The following is an 18,283-nucleotide window of genomic DNA, read 5'->3' on the forward strand; positions in this document are numbered from 1 at the left end:
TCTTCTTAAAAAACCAAGTTTCATGGAAAAAAAACATGTTTTCTTCAACAAAACTAGGTTTTTTGGAAGAAAACCAGGTTTTTATGAAAAAAACTAGGTTGTTTTAATTATTAGTCAAATGGCTGGATGAAAACATGTTTTTTTGTTTTTTCGAAACTTGGTTTTGAAGAGAAATCATGGAACCTACACTTTATATAAAAAGAATGAGTTATTTTTAAAAAAACTAGTTTTATGGAAGAAAACCTAGTTTTCTTGTTGAAAACACACTTTTCGGGAAGAAAACATGTTCTTTAAAAGGTTAGTTTCATTGAAAAAAGCATGGTCAGGTAACCTCTGACTCTGACTTTCGGTCTGATCTGATTCTCGATCGACTTGGCAACCAGGGGGCCAAAAGTTAAAACCTAAAAAGTGCCATATCTCGCTTTAAAAGCGACTGGTTTTGGTAAGTTTTTTATGGCAGGTACTCCTAGCAAGGATACATCACATACACTCATATCATACAGGTTTTTGATTTGACTTACTTTTCAAGGTCACAGAGGTCAAATGGTGTAAATTGGCTGTTTGAGTGTAACTGTGGCATGTTTCTTAACCACTAAAGCTATGAACTTGAAATTTAGTACACATGACTCACTATGTCATGTATTCTCTGACACTGAATATCGGTTCGATCTGATTCTTGACTTGGCCACTAGGGTGCCAAAAGTGGAAATCTAAAATGTGTGATATCTCTGAGTGACTCATTTTTAATAACATTTTAAAGGTAGGTTCTTCTAGTAAGGATAGATAAAATGTCATCCGGGTTTTTGATTTGACCTAATTTTGAACATCACATAGGTCAAATGGCGTAAATTGGCCCTTTGAGTGTAACTATGGCGCTATGCACTTGAAATTTGTTGCACATGACTCCCTACGTCATGTGACCTCGAGCATCGAATATTGATCCGATCTGATTCTTGACTTGGCCACCAGGAGGCCAAAAGAAAACAAAGTAAAAAGTGCAATATTTCGCTTATAAGTGACTTGTTTTCGATGATATTATTATGGTAGGTATTCCAAGCAACAATACATCGCATGTCATACCAACTTTGATTTGACCTACGTACTATACATGTAGCATGTTTCTTAACCAGGATGAATTCATAACCACCAAATATCTAAAGGGTGAGCTCAATTGCCCTTGGCCGTTTCATTACAATGACAGGAGATATATATATATATAATCAACATCAATGTGCAAATAAAAAGTCAAAACTGACCAGGAAACATAATAGAAATTCTTAATTTTGGTGTTTCTAAATTTTAATTTGATTTCCTACATTGTAGTCCACTGTGGTCTCACATGTGCTCCAAAGTAAATTGCTGATTGAAATGGCATACAGCTATGGTCTCAAGCGACTAAATAGTACAGAACAAAACTGAGAAACCTGTGAAAGCAGTGAAGAGATTGATGAGAATATATGGTTCGAAAATGTTGTTAAAGTAACTTTGTAGGCCATGAAGTATCAGGTTTTATGATGTAAACACCTCGTGACCTAAAATTGCTGGTCATGCAGATAGGATAGCTTGGGAATGTGACGGAAAAAACATAATTTGTGGTCACAAATGCCTACAGAAAATTTTTGAGTCATTCCAATACATTGGAATCAGTCTTTTGCAGCAAAGGATAAACTGGATTTCCTCGTTCATGCATTTACCTCAGTTTTGTACTGAAAGGCCTAGTGCAGTTAAAATGTACCGAACATGACATTTTCTGTAAAAGTGTGTTTTTATATCACTGTTGATTTATACAGTTAGTTCTACTACCAGTCTGAGCTCATGTGACACCATCATCCTGCTTCAGAATGCATATTGCACCCTTATATTGTTCTATGATTGAGCCGTAGACATTCCTTGACAAAAAAATTAATGCTGCCAGAGCTTGAAGTATTGACAAAACCTCTCCAACAAGGACCAGAGAATTGCCCCAGTAATTTCAATAGTGGTCCCACCAGGACAGAATGCAAGATTAGTTCTCCGACATACTGTGAATTCGTAAGAGCATCAGTCAGACACCAAGTCATCCAACCTGCCTTGAGAGCTGTCAAGGGGAATGCTGTCATATCAGAAAAGCTGCTTGATTATGTGGAGTGATTTTACAATAGTTTGAGGAATTAGACGATAGAGGGGTTTATGTAACTAAACTGTTTGAATTTAATGAAAATGTTTGATGAAAGAGATGTGATAGGGGGTTTTAACCCAGCTTGTGAAATTGTGGTGTCAGAGAATAATTCGTTGAATGGAATGTTGTCATGGTAGAATGTGCACTGAAATTCTTTCTACATATAACATTTGGTGAGTTGGATAGAGTAATTTTGCCCAACTCTGGTAACTTAGGAAAAGGATTTTTATACTGTTAGAATTGAACTACAAATTTTAAAAAATTTACAAAATTTTATACCATCATTGATTATCAGAATAGTTAGTCATGAATTATTTTATATTTTATTATTGCTGTGTCCGTCGTCGTCGTCGTCGTCGTCGTCGTCGTCGTCGTATCCTAACAGTGGCACGTTTCTTAACTGCTAGGGCTATGAACTTGAAACTTTGTACACAGAATGCCCTAGGTCAGCTGACCTCTGACACTGATTTTCGGTCCGATCTGATTCTCTGTTTGGCCACCAGGGGGCCAAATGTCGATATCTAAAAAGTGTGATATCTCGCTTATTAGTGACTTGTTTTCGATAAAACTTTTGTTGTAGGTACTCATAGCAAATATACATTTTATATTATACGGGTTTTTAATTTGACCTTGTTTTCAAGGTCACAGAGGTCATATGGCGTAAATTGGCCATTAGAGTGTAAACTATGGCACGTTTCTTAACCACTAAAGCTATGAACTTGAAACTTGGTACATATAACCCCCTATATCACATAGCCTCTGGTGCTGAATTTTGGTTTGATCTGATTCTCCACTTTGCCACCAGGGGGCCAAAAGTGGATATCTAAAAAGTGTGATATCTCGCTTATAAGTGACTTGTTTTCGATAAAATTTTTATGGTAGGTACTCTTAGGAAGAATACATCACATATCTTACGGGTTTTCAATTTGACCTACTTTTCAAGGTCACAGAGGTCATATGGCGTAAATTGGCCGTTAGAGTGTAAACTATGGCACGTTTCTTAACCACTAAAGCTATGAACTTGAAACTTGGTACATATAACCCCCTATATCACATAGCCTCTGGTGCTGAATTTCAGTTTGATCTGATTCTCAACTTTGCCACCAGGGGGCCAAAAGTGGATATCTAAAAAGTGTGATATCTCGCTTATAAGTGACTTGTTTTCGATAAAATTTTTATGGTAGGTACTCTTAGGAAGAATACATCACATATCTTACGGGTTTTCAATTTGACCTACTTTTCAAGGTCACAGAGGTCATATGGCGTAAATTGGCCGTTAGAGTGTAAACTATGGCACGTTTCTTAACCAGTAAAGCTATGAACTTGAAACTTGGTGCATATAACCCCCTACATCAGATAACCTTTGATGCCGAATTTTGGCCTGATCTGATTCTTTATTCGGCCACCAGGGGGCCATAATGGAAAAAGGAAGAAGTGCAATATCTTGCTTATTTGAGTGAATTGTTTTCGATAAAATTTTTATGGCAGGGACTTCTAGCAAGGATACACCACATGTCCTACGATTTTTGGATTTGACCTCCTTTTCTAGGTCACAGAGGTCAAATGGCGTAAATTGGCCATTAGAGTGTAACTATGGCACGTTTCTTAACTGCTGAAGCTATGAACTTGAAAGTTGGTACATGTAACCCCCTACATCAGATAATCTCTGACACCGAATTTTGGCCTGATCTGATTCTTGATTTGGCCACCAGGGAGTCAAAACTGAAAAAGTAGGACATGCAATATCTCGCTTATTAATGACTTTTTTTCGATGAATTTTTTATTGCAGGGACTCTTAGCAATCACACGATATTGATCTTGTTGATGTCATAGACAATTATTGGTTGGATCATAAACTTATATATACTGCCCTGTCTTATTACTTGACATCAATACACATCTAAAAAAAGTCTTCATGCCTGATTGTGTTCACCATATTCACCTCTAAACTAAGCATGATCCTGCCTACTAAAAGATGTATACGGTGAGCACAATTGCCCCTGGCCGTTTCATTTGGTTTGCACCAGTTAAAAACAAGTAATTTGTGTCCTTCTAATGAGGTCTGTTTTGTCTAGGCTATGAAGCAGCATTAAATATAGGATGGAAATCAGTGACTTGCCCTTAGTGTTGATAGAGGCATTCACAAAGCACACGTACTCAAAGCTACTGAATAGGAGCCAGGAAAAAAGCCTTTAACTTAGCTATGCCCTCGTCAGGACAGCTCTTGCCATGACATATATAAAGGCTGCCTCAGATACCCTGATTTAATTCTCAAACGTCCTTACCTCATAGATAAGACAACTTTCTAGCGAATAAGACCTTCTTTTACCATGGTGGGACTAATTGAAGAAATAAACTATTTGGAAAATCTTTATTTGGATTAATGTGTCAGGATATTTCAAATGACTGAGATGTGGGACCTCTTGGAGCAGGCAGCTCACTTGTGATAATTAATCCGAGTACCCTAGCAACAGCAGACCAATGGTTTCCAAGCAATTTGAAAGTTGTTAGTTTTGGTCATTTCATTTGGTGTGTGGGTTGCCTAATTAAGGAAACATGTCGTCTGGAGCTTAACTCATAGAAATAAAATGTTTTTATATAGGTTTCGAAAAATCTTAAAAGCTTTTTCGGCTGCCACTAATATGCACCCCTAAGGCTTTTTCGGAGACTGAAATGAAAAACTCCAAAAGGTTTTTGATTTCCCTGAAAAACTCCAGATATTTGTATGAGATGAAAACCCCTGGTTTTTGGCTCACTGAAGGGGAGTCTATACGATAGCTCCGTGTCCGTTGTCGTCGTCGTCGTCGTCCGTTGTATCCTGTGGCACGTTTCTTAACCGCTTGTGCTATGAACCTGAAACTTTGTATACATCATGCTCAAGGTCATATGTACCCTGACACTGAATTTTGCCCCGGTCTGATTCTTGACTTTGCCACCAGGGGGCTGAAACCAAAAAGTTAAAATGTGCAATATCTCATTTATTACTGAATTGTTTTTGACAAAAATTTTATGGTGGGTACCCCTATCAAGAATACATCATACGGGTGTTAGATTTGACCTACTTTTCAAGGTCACAGAGGTCAAACTCTAAAATGTCACCGATAGTGGCACGTTTTGTCTTTATTCGTCCTATAAGTCTTTAAATTTGGTATGTAGACACCTGTTTCGTAGCTCTACATGTTGACAAAAAATCAGGTCCATGTGGCGTACTTTTCAAGGTCACAGAGGTCAAATGGTGTGAATTGGCCGTTTGTGTGTAATATGGCACGTTTCTTAACCACTAAAGCTATGAACTTGAAACTTGGTACACATGACCCCCTAGGTCAGATAACCTGTGACACTGATTTTCGGTCCGGTCTGATTCTTAACTTGGCAACCAGGGGGCCAAAACCCAAAATTTGAATAGTGCCATATCTCGCTTATTACTGATTATTTTGTGGTAAAAACTTTATGGTAGATACTCTTAGCAAGGATGCGTCACATATGATACGGGTTTTGATTTGACGTACTTGTCAAGGTCACAGAGGTCAAATGGCGTAAATTGGCGTAACTGTGGAACGTTTGTTTACCCCTAAGGCTATGAACTTGAGACTTTGTACAAAGGACCCACTAGGTCAGCTGACCTCTGACCCTGAATTTCAGTCTGGTCTGATTCTTGACTTGGCCACCAGGGGGCCAAAAGTGAAAACCTAGAAAGTGCTTATTATTGATTCGTTTTCAATAACATTTTTATGGTAGGTTCTCCTAGCAAAGATACATCACATATCATATGAGTTTTTGATCAGACCTGCTTTTCAAGGTCACAGAGGTCAAATGGCGTAAATTGGTCGTTTGATTGTAACTATGGCACGTTTCTTAACCACCAAAGCTATGAACTTGAAATTTGGTACACATGACTCCCTACGTCATGTAACCTTGGACATCGAATTTCGATCTGATCTGGTACTCAACTTGGCCACCAGGAGGCCAAAACTAAAATAGGTAAAAAGTGCAATATCTCGTTTATTAGTGACTTGTTTTTGATGATATTCTTATGGTACTTACTCCAAGCAACGATACATCACATGTCATTCCGACTTTGGTTTGACCTATATACTATACATGTACAATGTTTCTTAACCTGGATGAATTCCAAAGCACCAAATATCTATACGGTGAGCCCAATGGCCCCTGGCCGTTTCATTCAAAGGATCAAGAACCTTCTCAAGAGTGCAGAATTTCTTTATATTAATGTTTTTGTCATTCAAAGAAAGACTGGATAAAAAAAGTTAGTGCCTGAAACCCTTGACAGATCAGATTGCCTTGACAACCCTTACTTGTGTCTCACATCCGGGTGTACATACCTTTCTCCACACTTTTGATACTCAAGCCAACTTAGATGTATTCTGATATTGGAGCCAAGAAATATGTAGTGAAAAAGAACACAGCAATTATGTCACCCTTGGAGTTTTTCCTTGTTGGTGACAGGTTTCACTTTTGTTGTGTACTTCTTGCTGAAGATGTTTGTCTTATGACAACACACAATCTCATTACATGCCAGGCATTGTTGACAACTATTTGCCCCTGGCAAGACCAGTTTTGCAATAAATGATGATCACTGTTTGTCACCAAATACACCTAACAAGGAGTTGCATGTTTTCATTTCAGGGCACTTTGCAGTAATATTGAGCATTACTGTCAATGTCTTTGTTGTTTAAAGGAATCGGTGGTTCAAAATATGTCATTGGTGGTGGCCACTCTAAAAGGTCACTTCCCGTTCGCAAAACCGTTATTTAGAGGAAAAGGTTTAATCATGAGATATCATTTCAACTAACCCGATAAAATTACATGAATTGTACAACTTCGGATTCTTCATGTTCTCTGCAATGTGACTTAGCATTCTTTTTAAACAAATTACTAAATTTTTAAAAATCTGATAGCAGCCAAAAAAGTACATTGTTTGTTTTTGACAGAAGGTGGTGTGCACTCCCTAAGTCTGCCCTGGTTGTGAGATATTCAGGTTTGGTGTGGCCATACAGTACAGTACAACCTCTCTATTGCGGACACCCATGGTCCGCAATAGAGAGGTGTCCGCAATAGAGAGGTTATGCCAAATCGTCCGATAGGTGGATTTGAAGTTCCCCCTTGCAGGTCTTGAATTTCTCTGTGTCGACATCTAGCGTAGAAACTTTAACGGTATTTGCTTGTTATGTTGCGTTGAATGGCGTTCGAGCTATTTGGAACTCAGAGAGTGAATAATCTCTCTAGTAAAAGGTGCCCCTTTTATTGCAAAATCTCCTCGACATGTCATAATATGTGAAAAAACACCATAATTTCTGTCCATCAGCCACCTTTGATTAATAATTCATTTTTTCTAATTTCTCTACTATGCATATTCGCCGCAACACTGACAAAACCGCGTGGATTTATGAGTGTCCGTTGACACAATAGGCCTATGTGATTAGTTGAAAAGATGAGTAAACAAATGCCGCGGCTTAATTAGGATACAAAAACACCATGCCATGGGGTAATTACGTTGATTAATTACGGAAATATCACACCTGTTAGGTCTACTTGACTCTCCAAGCGCACGTGGGAAACCATTGTTTTTGCCTACTGTCCGTAATTGGGAGGGAATTGGACCAAAAATTGGCCATCGCCCTGTCCGCTATTTGGAGTAGAGAGGTGTCCGCCGTACAGAGGTTTTTGTTATTGGAAATGACTTAGAAAAAATTGGGACTGGCCGAATGTGTCCGTAATGTAGAGGTGTCCGCCTGGCAGAGGTGTCCGCTAAGGGAGGTTCTACTGTACTTCGTCTGGTGCAAACTGGGAGGGTGGGGGCTAACCTCATGGATAATACGATATGAAATTCTCTAAAAACAATGCTAGATATTCTGTGGTCTGACTTGAAATATGACCATTCTGGTTGACAGCATCATTAATTATTCATGTTCATGGTTGCTGTGCGAAACACTTTAAAAAATATATTCATGTTTTGCAACATTCTGAGTGCATGCATTGTCATTGCGTAGTGCAATGGAACCTCCCTTAGCGGACACCTCTCTATTAAGGACAACTTCTCTATTGAGGACACTAGTTTTGGTCCTAAATTCCTTTTTTCCATTTAATTTGACCCCTGTAATCAGGACACCTCTCTATTAAGGGCAGCACTTGTCACTCTGGAGGATGTCCTTGATAGAGAGGTTCTACTGTATATCCTTTTGTTGTCTGCTCATGCCTTATCATGTGATTGTGTCTCTGAGGTCTTAGATATTGTCAGAACCGTTTTAACTGTTGACAATATCAATGTCAACAATAAAAGTACATTCAGTTGCCTTTTTTCCCCTATTTAGTTTCACTCTGAGCATATAGCACCCCCTACTTTCAGAAAAAAATGTTGTATTTTGACATGTTAGAAAGGCCTTTTCAACTTTGTGGTGAATATCCCTTTTGTTTTTGTATCACCAGGCACCAGGTACTTGGCTCACATGGATAAGCCTAGGCCTATGTCATCATGTCTTGTACGTTGCACGTCGTTGTTGCCCGACCATGCATCAACAGTAATGGTATTTTTGCTCACCATTAAGTCAAGAAAGTTAAAACTTGGTGTGTCGATAATTTATGACATCATGACTGGATATACAAAAGAACATCACAATTTGACCTTCTTTTTGAGCAGCTGTATTTCTAAACAGGCTTTTGAACAAAAAAAATTCCTAAATTACAAATTCAGCCAGGTGGTTGGGTGAACAATGTTCCCCCCAAAAACATGGGGAATGCTTGGAGATTCACCTTTCCTGTTTGTGGCTCTATTTTATGTTGGCTGAAGTTGTTATCTTTCAACATCTCGTGCAATTCTATTTTAGCCAAAGGAGGTGTTATGTGAAAACACAACTAGTGCAGTAACTCCCCTAATATTAATTGCAACCAGCTGAAATGTTCATGGTTGGTACCTTTCGTGACAGGTCTTACTGCTTTTGACTTTGACCTTCTTTCCAAGGTCACAGATGTCAAAGTTTAAGTCAAATTTTGAATACGGACTGCTAACATTTCGTAACCACAGAAGCTACTGATTCCAATCCATGTAGATATGTACCTGTAGGTGACAGTTTTCGACCTTATCATTCATGATTTTGCCACTATAGGGTGTTATGTAAAAACATAACAAGTCTGTTTACACGGGTATGGGTGGTCAGATCACTTTCATATATTACAGTTGGTTTAGGGTGCGAGAATGGGGATATACCTAGTGATTTTTTGCTAAATCTTTTTAAAAATATCTAAAATGACTGCCAGGTGACCATCTGGGATTTTGTATTCCGCTTCGTAACTACTGAAAGAGTCACCCAAATGGCTTGATTTTTCTGGGTAATAATCAGGGGTAGTCTTAACATATTCTGGCCTCAACATATTCAATATGGCAGCCAGGTGGCCATCTTGGAATTAGCCTCGTGAATTGTGACTGCAGAATGAGTTGCTGCATTGCCTTGAATGTTCTGTGGCATCATGATTTTCACCCCCATCCAATATTCAGTATGGCCACCAGGTGGCCATCTTTGATTTCACATCGTTGACTGTAATTACAAAGCGAGTATCAAAATGGGCTTGAATTTCTTGTGACATGATGGGGTGGGGTGGGAAAGGTGTCCGATTTGTTTTGGCCTTTCTCCAAAATCCGAGGTGGCCACCTGGCTGTCATACAGTGGTCTTCATGTATGTTTATCATTATTTATTCAAACATACACATTATCATTGTTTAAAAACCTGTTTTTTTTGCTTGCCTAGTGAGCTTCTTGTAAGTATCTCTTGAACATTGACAGCTAGAATCATATGCCTCAGCAGCTGAAAAACCTGCAGCAGATTGGTGGAGATCTCCCCAAAGTGCATGTCACTTTCAGGCACAAGTCATTGCCTCCATGTGGCACTGACGCACAACAGTGATTATTGCACAAGGGGACTCTACCATTCAGGCCTCTGAATTCGCTTTTCATTTGGCACAACAAGTTCTGCTGAAAGGAGGCACTTCTGCTTGATAGATGAAAAAGGGTACACTTTAAATGTGAATTATTGAAAACAAAGTTGCCTTGGTGATGGAAGAAATATGCAGGGCATCAAGGTTACAGGGGAAGGCATCAGAGGCAATTGTCTTCGATGCCTCCGATAATAACACTAACACTAATCATGTGTATTTAGTTTTCTCAGGCAAAATATCACCTGAGTTTGAGCTATTTCCAATCAGTCATCATCCTGTTGTGGCCAATAATTAGATTCCTAAAAACATTATAGGTTTGCAAGTGTTGTCAGCTGAGTGTAACCTTTTGTTCATTACTTGATTCACTTGAAATGCGTATTGTGTTTCAAGTTTCAAATGTAGCAATTAATGTAGATATTGCTTGAATCTGAATAGAAGGTATGGCGATGTAAGCCATAGAATGGTCATTGGATAATTATTCTTACACTCTCTTTGTACAAAAATGCCATACATGTATTTTCCTCAGTATTGGACACGTTGAACACAGATGCTGATGGCTCTTAAGTTATACATGTATGTCCTCACCTGTACCCCATTATTCACCATCCTGGGGTTGAGATAGGAAAACAGGAATTATGCGAAGTAGTCTTATTAGACCTACCTACAATTTACTATAAAAAAAACAACATGATTCTAGCTAAAATTAGACAGGCATAGATTAATTTTTTATAAGTTTTCATCAAGTGGACGAGAACATGTTAAAAATCGTCAGAGAATAGGTTCATTTACTTGCTTCTGAGCTATTTTCGTATGTAATATGCTTTGGATACACAGGAATGAATGTTCTACCTGCAGCAAAGTGACTTATGGAGAGGTGTTTGGGGTATAGAATTGGGCTGCTAGTCCATGGCCATGTCATGTTTCAAGTTAAGAAAGAGAGCAAATCCAAGGAAATGAACACAAAATGGTACGTCCACAATGTTTTCCTAAATATTCCTGTTTATTCCAGAAAATTCCTCACTTTTGACTTATTGAATGTGACCCTTTCTCAAGGGAATTCCCTCAAAATGCAGAACCAACAAAACTCATTATCTTTATAACGTCTCCAATATGGACTTCTGGCTGTTGGATATGAAGAGAGCAAATGTCCATTATAGTACCGGTATAGTGATGATAAACTGGGGATATTCAAATACCTTTGTTTTGAAAATTCTGATTGGAACTCATACTTCACAGTTTCAGAATATAGTTTAAAAAAATTATTCATTGACCCAACAGGTTCCTTTGCCTATGAAACTAGTTTGATATTGTTCATCTATATTCCCTATTCTTGCCAGATATGATTCAATTGGCGTCAACCAAGTTTACCTCGCTGATGTCCTATAGTGAGAGGCATGAAAGGGACAATTCCAGAGGATAATCTATCTTTGTTAAATATGTACTTTTCTCAAACCCTTGCCAAATTTTAGGGATTTTTTAGTCCTGCAAGTTTCAAATGTTTGTCATACAACTTTGTCTTGTCCAAAGCTTCCCTCATATATCACCCTCATTAAATTTAAGCACACTGATTGGTTAATTTCAAAACACAGCAACTGCCAATCAGTAGGCTCCTCACTTCAGGAACTTGTTTTCCTGTGACTACTATGGCAGAACACAGTGCCTCCTGGGAAAGTTTCTCCAGATACACGCAACACAATATCTTGGGGAAAAACTTGGGGACAGCACTTTGGAGTTGCGGAAGCAAAACATGGTTCATCATGGGTACATCTAACCACAATGCAGCAGTGTATTTTTTAGCCAGATCTTTTGAGTTCACCTGCTTTTCAATGTCAAAGGGGCTAAAGTAAAGCTTGTTTCTTAAATTTCTAAATATCAACACGATGAGCACTTGGTCGGCCCTTGCCATTTCATCTTTGTTTTTTTTTGCAAGAAGTTTGTCTCACTACATGAACATATACTATTTCCGTTTATCAACTCTACCTCTAGTAATTAGAAAACCATCTGCCCCAATCTAGCATGTTAAAAAATGAGAAGATGTTGTAGCACATACCTTGTTCAACAGTAAAACCTTGCTCTAGTAATCTTTATATCCAATGAAAGCAATTAAGATAAAATCCTTCTATTGAACTGAGCTAACTCTCCTCTGACACACACAGATGTGTCTAGATCGTTGTAGACTCTACCGATTGTGGTAATATCCACACGAGACTACGGATACCCGGCTCACAGACAAATGTAGATTGTCGCTGCTCGACCAATCAATGTCTTATAGTTCCCATAGCCATTGGCAGGCTTTGGTTAAAGCCATAACAGGCTAGAGTGATCATTTAGCGAGTGCAACTTGGAGCAATTGCCGGCTGTTTATATAGAGCTGAAGTCACATGCTGAACACACATTTGGCCTCACTTGGAACAGTGGGTGAGCTACACCATGGAAAAGTTATGCAGATGAGCTAAAAAACGCCATCTTTTGTTCTTGTAAAATATTTTCTTTCCATCCAAGAAAATATAAGTTGATGAAGATGAAGATGCACAACTTGAAAGCAAGCGAGCAAACCCACTTCCACACCGTCTTTAAGGTGTCATTGTGGTGTTCCTCATGATGTTATGTATTGCACTCCAGAATGTGAACTGCAGAATGTGTCCTGGAAATTTGAATTGTGAAATTACACACCCTCTCAGAGATGGTGTTGTAAATCAAAAAAAAACATGATCTACTTAAAGCAGCATTATGGAGCCTCTTCCAGATGCCTGCTAGCCTCACCTATCCTACTGGTAGTGACTGTTTTCTAATGTCTGTGAAAGCTGTAACCCTGAGGCCTTCTGTCATGCTCATGATTGACAACTCATAGAATAACAAAATGATTCTACCCGAGCTACTAATGTGCGGATCACCGTTGCATAAATAATGCAGTCTTCTGGTGCGTGAACACATTTGAAATATATGAGGCAAATAAGATGAATGATTGATGAGATCTATAGAGAAAATATACGGTTATCTGTTCATGTGGGAATTCTCGTAAGTCATATACCCACTTAGTTTACCTCATCTGATCATTATAGAACAAATGGCAACTGTTTCGAGCACTTTCAAAAAGAATCAACCTTTCTGACTGACCGATACAGGGAGTCTATGCAATAGCGCGGTGTCTGTCGTCTGCTGTTGTTGTTGTTGCTGTTGTCGTCGTCGTCGTCGTCGTCGTCGCCGTCGTCATCCGTCATATCGTATTTCAAAAACAGTGGCATGTCTCTTAACCACTAGGGCTATCAACTAAACATTTGTTCACATGGCCCCCTAGATCAGATGACCTCTAAAACGGATTTCCTATCGGTCTGATTCCTGACTTGGCCACGAGGCGGCAAAACTAAAAACATGAAAAATGTGATATACCACTTTTTAGTGTTAGTTTCTGACACAATTTTTATTGTAGGTATTCCTAGCAAGAATACATCACATATCATACGGGTTTTTACTTTTCAAGGTCACAGTGGTTAAATGGCACAAATTGGCCGTTTTAGTGTGACTGCGGCACATTTCGTAACTGCTAGGGGTATGGGCTTGAAACTTGTAAGTATGACCCCCTAAGTCAGAATATCTGTGAAAATGAATTTCAGTCCCATCAGATTCTTGACTTCGCCAACAGGGGGCTAAAAATGAAAAGATAAAAATTGACATAAGTTCTGAACTGATTGCTGTACATCATCTCCAAATTTTTATCACATGTACTTCCAATTTAGAAACATGACATAATACCTGGGTTTTTCGATTTGACCTATTTTCCAACACCGTCACAGCGGTCACATTGTGTAAATTGGCTGTTTGAGTGTAACTGTGGCACGTTTGTAAAAAACTGCTAGGGCTGTGGAGTCGAAACTTTGTATGTGTGACCCTGACGACAAATTTCGGCTCTGATCTAATTCTCGACTTGGCCACTAGGGATCTGAAGCTGAAAACACAAAAAGTGTCTTATGTCCTGAACAAATGACAGTATCTTTATCACAGGTGCTTCTAATAAGGATACATGACATTATACCCAGGTTTTGATTTGACCTACTTCTCAAGGTTATAGAGGTCAAATGGCCTAAATTAGTGGTTGGGGTGTGCTATAGCACGCTGCTTAACCACTGAGGTTGTGGGGTTGAAATTTTCATGCATGACTCCCTATATCTGATGACCTCTGACAACCGATTTCGGTCTGACATGATTCTCGACATGGTCACGGGGGGACCAAAACGGAAATCACAAAAATGCCCTTTTAAGCCCTGAATTAATACAAATTTTATCATATGTACTTGCGATTGGGATGCATGGCATACCTGGGGTTTTGATCTGACCTACTTTTCAAGGTCACTAAGGTCAAAAAACATATATTTTACATTTGTGTGTAACGAGAGCACTTGGCCACCAGCGGGTGTGATATCTTTCTTATAAGTGACTCGTTTTCGATAACATTTTTATGGTAGGTTCTCCTAGCAAGGATACATCACATATCATACGGGTTTTTGATTTGACCTAATTTTCAAGGTCACAGAGGTCAAATGGCGTAATTTGGCCGTTTGAGTGTAACTATGGTACATTTCATAACCGCTAAAGCTACATTGTATGAACTTGAAGTTTGGTACACATGACTACCTACGTCGAATAACTTCTGACACCAAATTTCAGTCCAATCGGATTCTCGCCCGAGAAAATGTAGAAATAAATCCTTGCATTGGTCGTGTGAAATCCCCTCTAAGTGGCTTTTGCATCTGAACTGATCCTTCTAAAGACCGATCTGTATGCATGTACCCTATGTGCAATTTGTCTCTCCAGATCGCAACCTGATGACAAACGAGCATGTTTTTAAAAAAAGCCCATTTCTTTAATGAGTTAATTTGTTGATTGGCCCCAGGAGGGGCTCTTGATCATACCGTTTTTTTATGGAGAATACAATAATAACCTGATTGCATTTGGAATTGTCAATCTATTCATGAATTGCCTAACATGGAAATCAGTTTGATGAAAAAAAGTATTTGAGAATTAGGCCATGCTGGTTTGTAGCTAGTTTGTCTGCGTCATCTGTCATCAATGGCCTTACTTTTGTTGGCGATACTGACAATGATACATCTAGTACATGTAACAACCATTCATCCTGTCTTTTGTCATGTTTGTTGCTCCATGGGAGCTCTATGTCCCCAGGACATTTCATCTTGTTCTGCATGCAAAGCAGTGTCTGATCAAGTAAAAAGACTACTGTGAACTGCCAAATTTTCACGTCTTTTGGTTTTGGTCTTTTGTGATTTACGAAATTTCTAAGAAAATGATAATTTTTGTTTTAGCAGAATAAGAAGTTACCTCTTTTTTGCCAATCAAAAAAATAATTTGAAGATATTTATTTTCGCAGATCAGATCCCAAGGGACAAACACGACTTCAGCACTCCCGATAGACCATGGGTGTGGCTTGTTTCATTTAGTTTAAAAACATTCCAGATATAAAGAACACCATCTACTGACGAATGGTGGGACTGAGTAGAACGATGATTGATGCATCTATCAATACCAAATACTTGCTTCATTCCCGTCAGCTAGGACAACTTGTGAGGGGTCAAAAATCAGAAGGGTCATTTTTTCAATGAGGGCACCAGTTAATGAAAGAATTATCTCAAGAAAGACATACCAGTAACGCTTCTATATTTTGATCAGAGGTATGCTAGACACTGAGGAGCAGAGCCAGCATAATATATTGGGCATCACTAACAATCTACGAATAACCTTTTGGACCTCTAATATTTTCCAACTCCATTACGCTCACAAAGTTCATTTCATGATGACCCACACATTAAAAACTTTTCTATCCTATTCAGAGCCAATGTTTGTATTTTATTGTGTATGTGTTGAGGGGGGGGGATTTCATTTTCATTTATGTTTTTTGGATTTGTATACAATATTAAACACAATGTTACAGTGTAGTTTTACCCTTTGTCTGTCAGGCAGCTCCAACATTCCATCCTTCCGGCCACTTATGAGCACGATATCTGGAGAAGTCAGCAACATATCAAAGCCAAATTTGGTGGGTAGGTGGGTGGGTGGGTACGTATAGGCATTAGTGAGAAGCCTATTGAAAATTAGGTTGAAATCTCGCCAGTGCATTTGTGAGCATGATATCTGGAGAAGTCAGCGCCGTATCAAATCCAAATTTAGTGTGTGGGTACTTATAGGCGTTAATGAGGGCTTGTGGTATTCGACTCGATGACTCGACGACGCGATGACTCGATGACGCGATCAAGTTGGAATCTTTTTAAAGAATATCACTGCTTGGACTGTAATTTATACATAGAATCATAAGTGGAGGAAAATAAAAAAGAACCGATCATTACCAACCCCTTTCCAGCTGTTTTCACCGTATCTAATCCGACCATTTTTCGTTTCCTACAAGTTCGCATTTTTGATAAAACCATGCGCCATGTTGCTATGCAAGCCACTGGTATCTTTACCGTCAATACACCTAAATACACTTAAATATAGCTGGTTCAGATCAACCTCCTACCCAGGTTATTTACGAGCAGAAATTCCAATGTTAAAATGACACGAGTTCCTGGAGACAAGGTTGGCTCTGGATATCCGTTCAGCACGGCAATATTAAATGTCCTATACACCTTTCCAGAAATGGGGCGCTGAGTGTCCGAAATAGTGATGTCATAAGGGGAAACTAGGCCTATGGTGGAGGGACTAAGGAGATAGTCAGGGTTGACCAACACACTTCAATGCCTTTAATGACGGACAAGGGGGAAAAAGTTAGTTCCAAGGCAAGCCACCAATTTCGGAAAGCATGTATGGGCTGATGTATTGGGGGGGGGGGCTGAGTGACTGAGTCTAAAAAACTGCACATATGCGAAATTCCGATTGTTGACAGACTACCACATGACATCTGACATTGGCCACTAGAAGCTTGTTTGTCAATTAAATCTCCGGTCATTTTGCATGCTATGAAACTTACGCGAGTCCTTTAAATATCAAAATCAATCGCGGGGACCAATCTTCAGTGGCCATGGCTGGGGGGGGGGGCACATCCTTCCACATACCGTAGCTGGGTATGGGAAGGCCGAGCTAAAACCTCTGCTGTTGCAGCGGTAGCCCGGAGACCAGGATCATGGGATTCCGTATTTTAGCAAAATCCATAGCAACGATCGCGTCATCGAGCCATCGCATCGTCGAGTCATCGAGTCGAATACCACAAGCCGTTAATGAGAACCCTATTGAAAATTAGGTCACTGTGTCACAATCTAAGATCGGTGCAACCGTACTTGTTGAAATCTCGCGACTGCAGATGTGAGCATGATATCTGAAGAAGTCAGCGACGAAACAAACCACAAATCTGGAGTGTGGGTACATATAGGCATTAGCTACAACGCTATTGAAAAGTAGGTAGCCCACGTGTTGAAATATCGCAAGTGCATTTGTGAGCGCGATATCTGGAGAGGTCAGCTAAGTATCAAATCAATTTTGGTGTGTAGGTACGTGTAGGCAGTAGTAAGAATCCTATCTAAAATTAGGTCACTGCGTCAGAATCCAAGATGGCCACTACCTTACGTGTTGAAATATGGCAAGTGCATTTGTGAGCACGATATCTGGAGAAGTCAGCATCGTATCAAAGCCAGATTTGGTGTGTGGGTACATATAGGCATTATCACAAACCCTATTGAAAAGAAGTTCAACTCTTCAAAATCCGAGATGGCTGCCACCTTACGTGTTGAAATCGCACTAGTGCACTTGTGAACGCGATATATTGAGAAGTCAGTGACGTATCAAAGCCAAATTTGGTGTACATAGGCATTAGTAACAACCCTATTGAAAAGTAGATCACCGCATCGAAATCCAAGATGGCTGCCGTCTTAGGTGTTGCAATCTCGTAAGTGCACTTGTCAGCGTAAACACCCTTTAGCAAGGGGAGACCTGGGTGCAACACTTGTTTGTTATGGAGTTGAATGTTTTGGTTAGGGAACACCTAACTTTTAAAAGTATATTTCATAAGTGTATATTTTTTTACAACCATAGAATTTAGAACAGATGATGACATCATACCCTGAACAAACGTACATTTATCTCAACCCTAGCTGTAACAGATTTTGTTATGGAGTGAAATGTTAGGGAGTGGAGATTTTTACACAAAATGGCCTGTAGCCATTTAGCCTAAA

The 18,283-nt window shown here is 39.3% G+C and overlaps 2 protein-coding genes across 3 annotated transcripts in view; one reads left to right on the top strand and one right to left on the bottom strand.

The window, feature by feature from the left end:
* The window catches only part of LOC135490669 (leucine-rich repeat neuronal protein 1-like), a 153,188-nt gene extending 140,722 nt beyond the window's left edge, over nt 1-12,466 (bottom strand). The window contains exon 1 of the mRNA XM_064775996.1: nt 12,160-12,466. The gene's annotated coding sequence lies outside the window, so the exon portion shown is untranslated. The remainder of the gene's footprint in view (nt 1-12,159) is intronic.
* LOC135490672 (mitochondrial inner membrane protease subunit 2-like) overlaps nt 1-18,283 on the top strand; it is a 193,673-nt gene that overhangs the window by 149,679 nt on the left and 25,711 nt on the right. The window lies entirely within an intron of this gene.

This window comes from Lineus longissimus, chromosome 7, assembly GCF_910592395.1.
Source record: "Lineus longissimus chromosome 7, tnLinLong1.2, whole genome shotgun sequence".
Lineage (NCBI taxonomy): Eukaryota > Metazoa > Nemertea > Pilidiophora > Heteronemertea > Lineidae > Lineus > Lineus longissimus.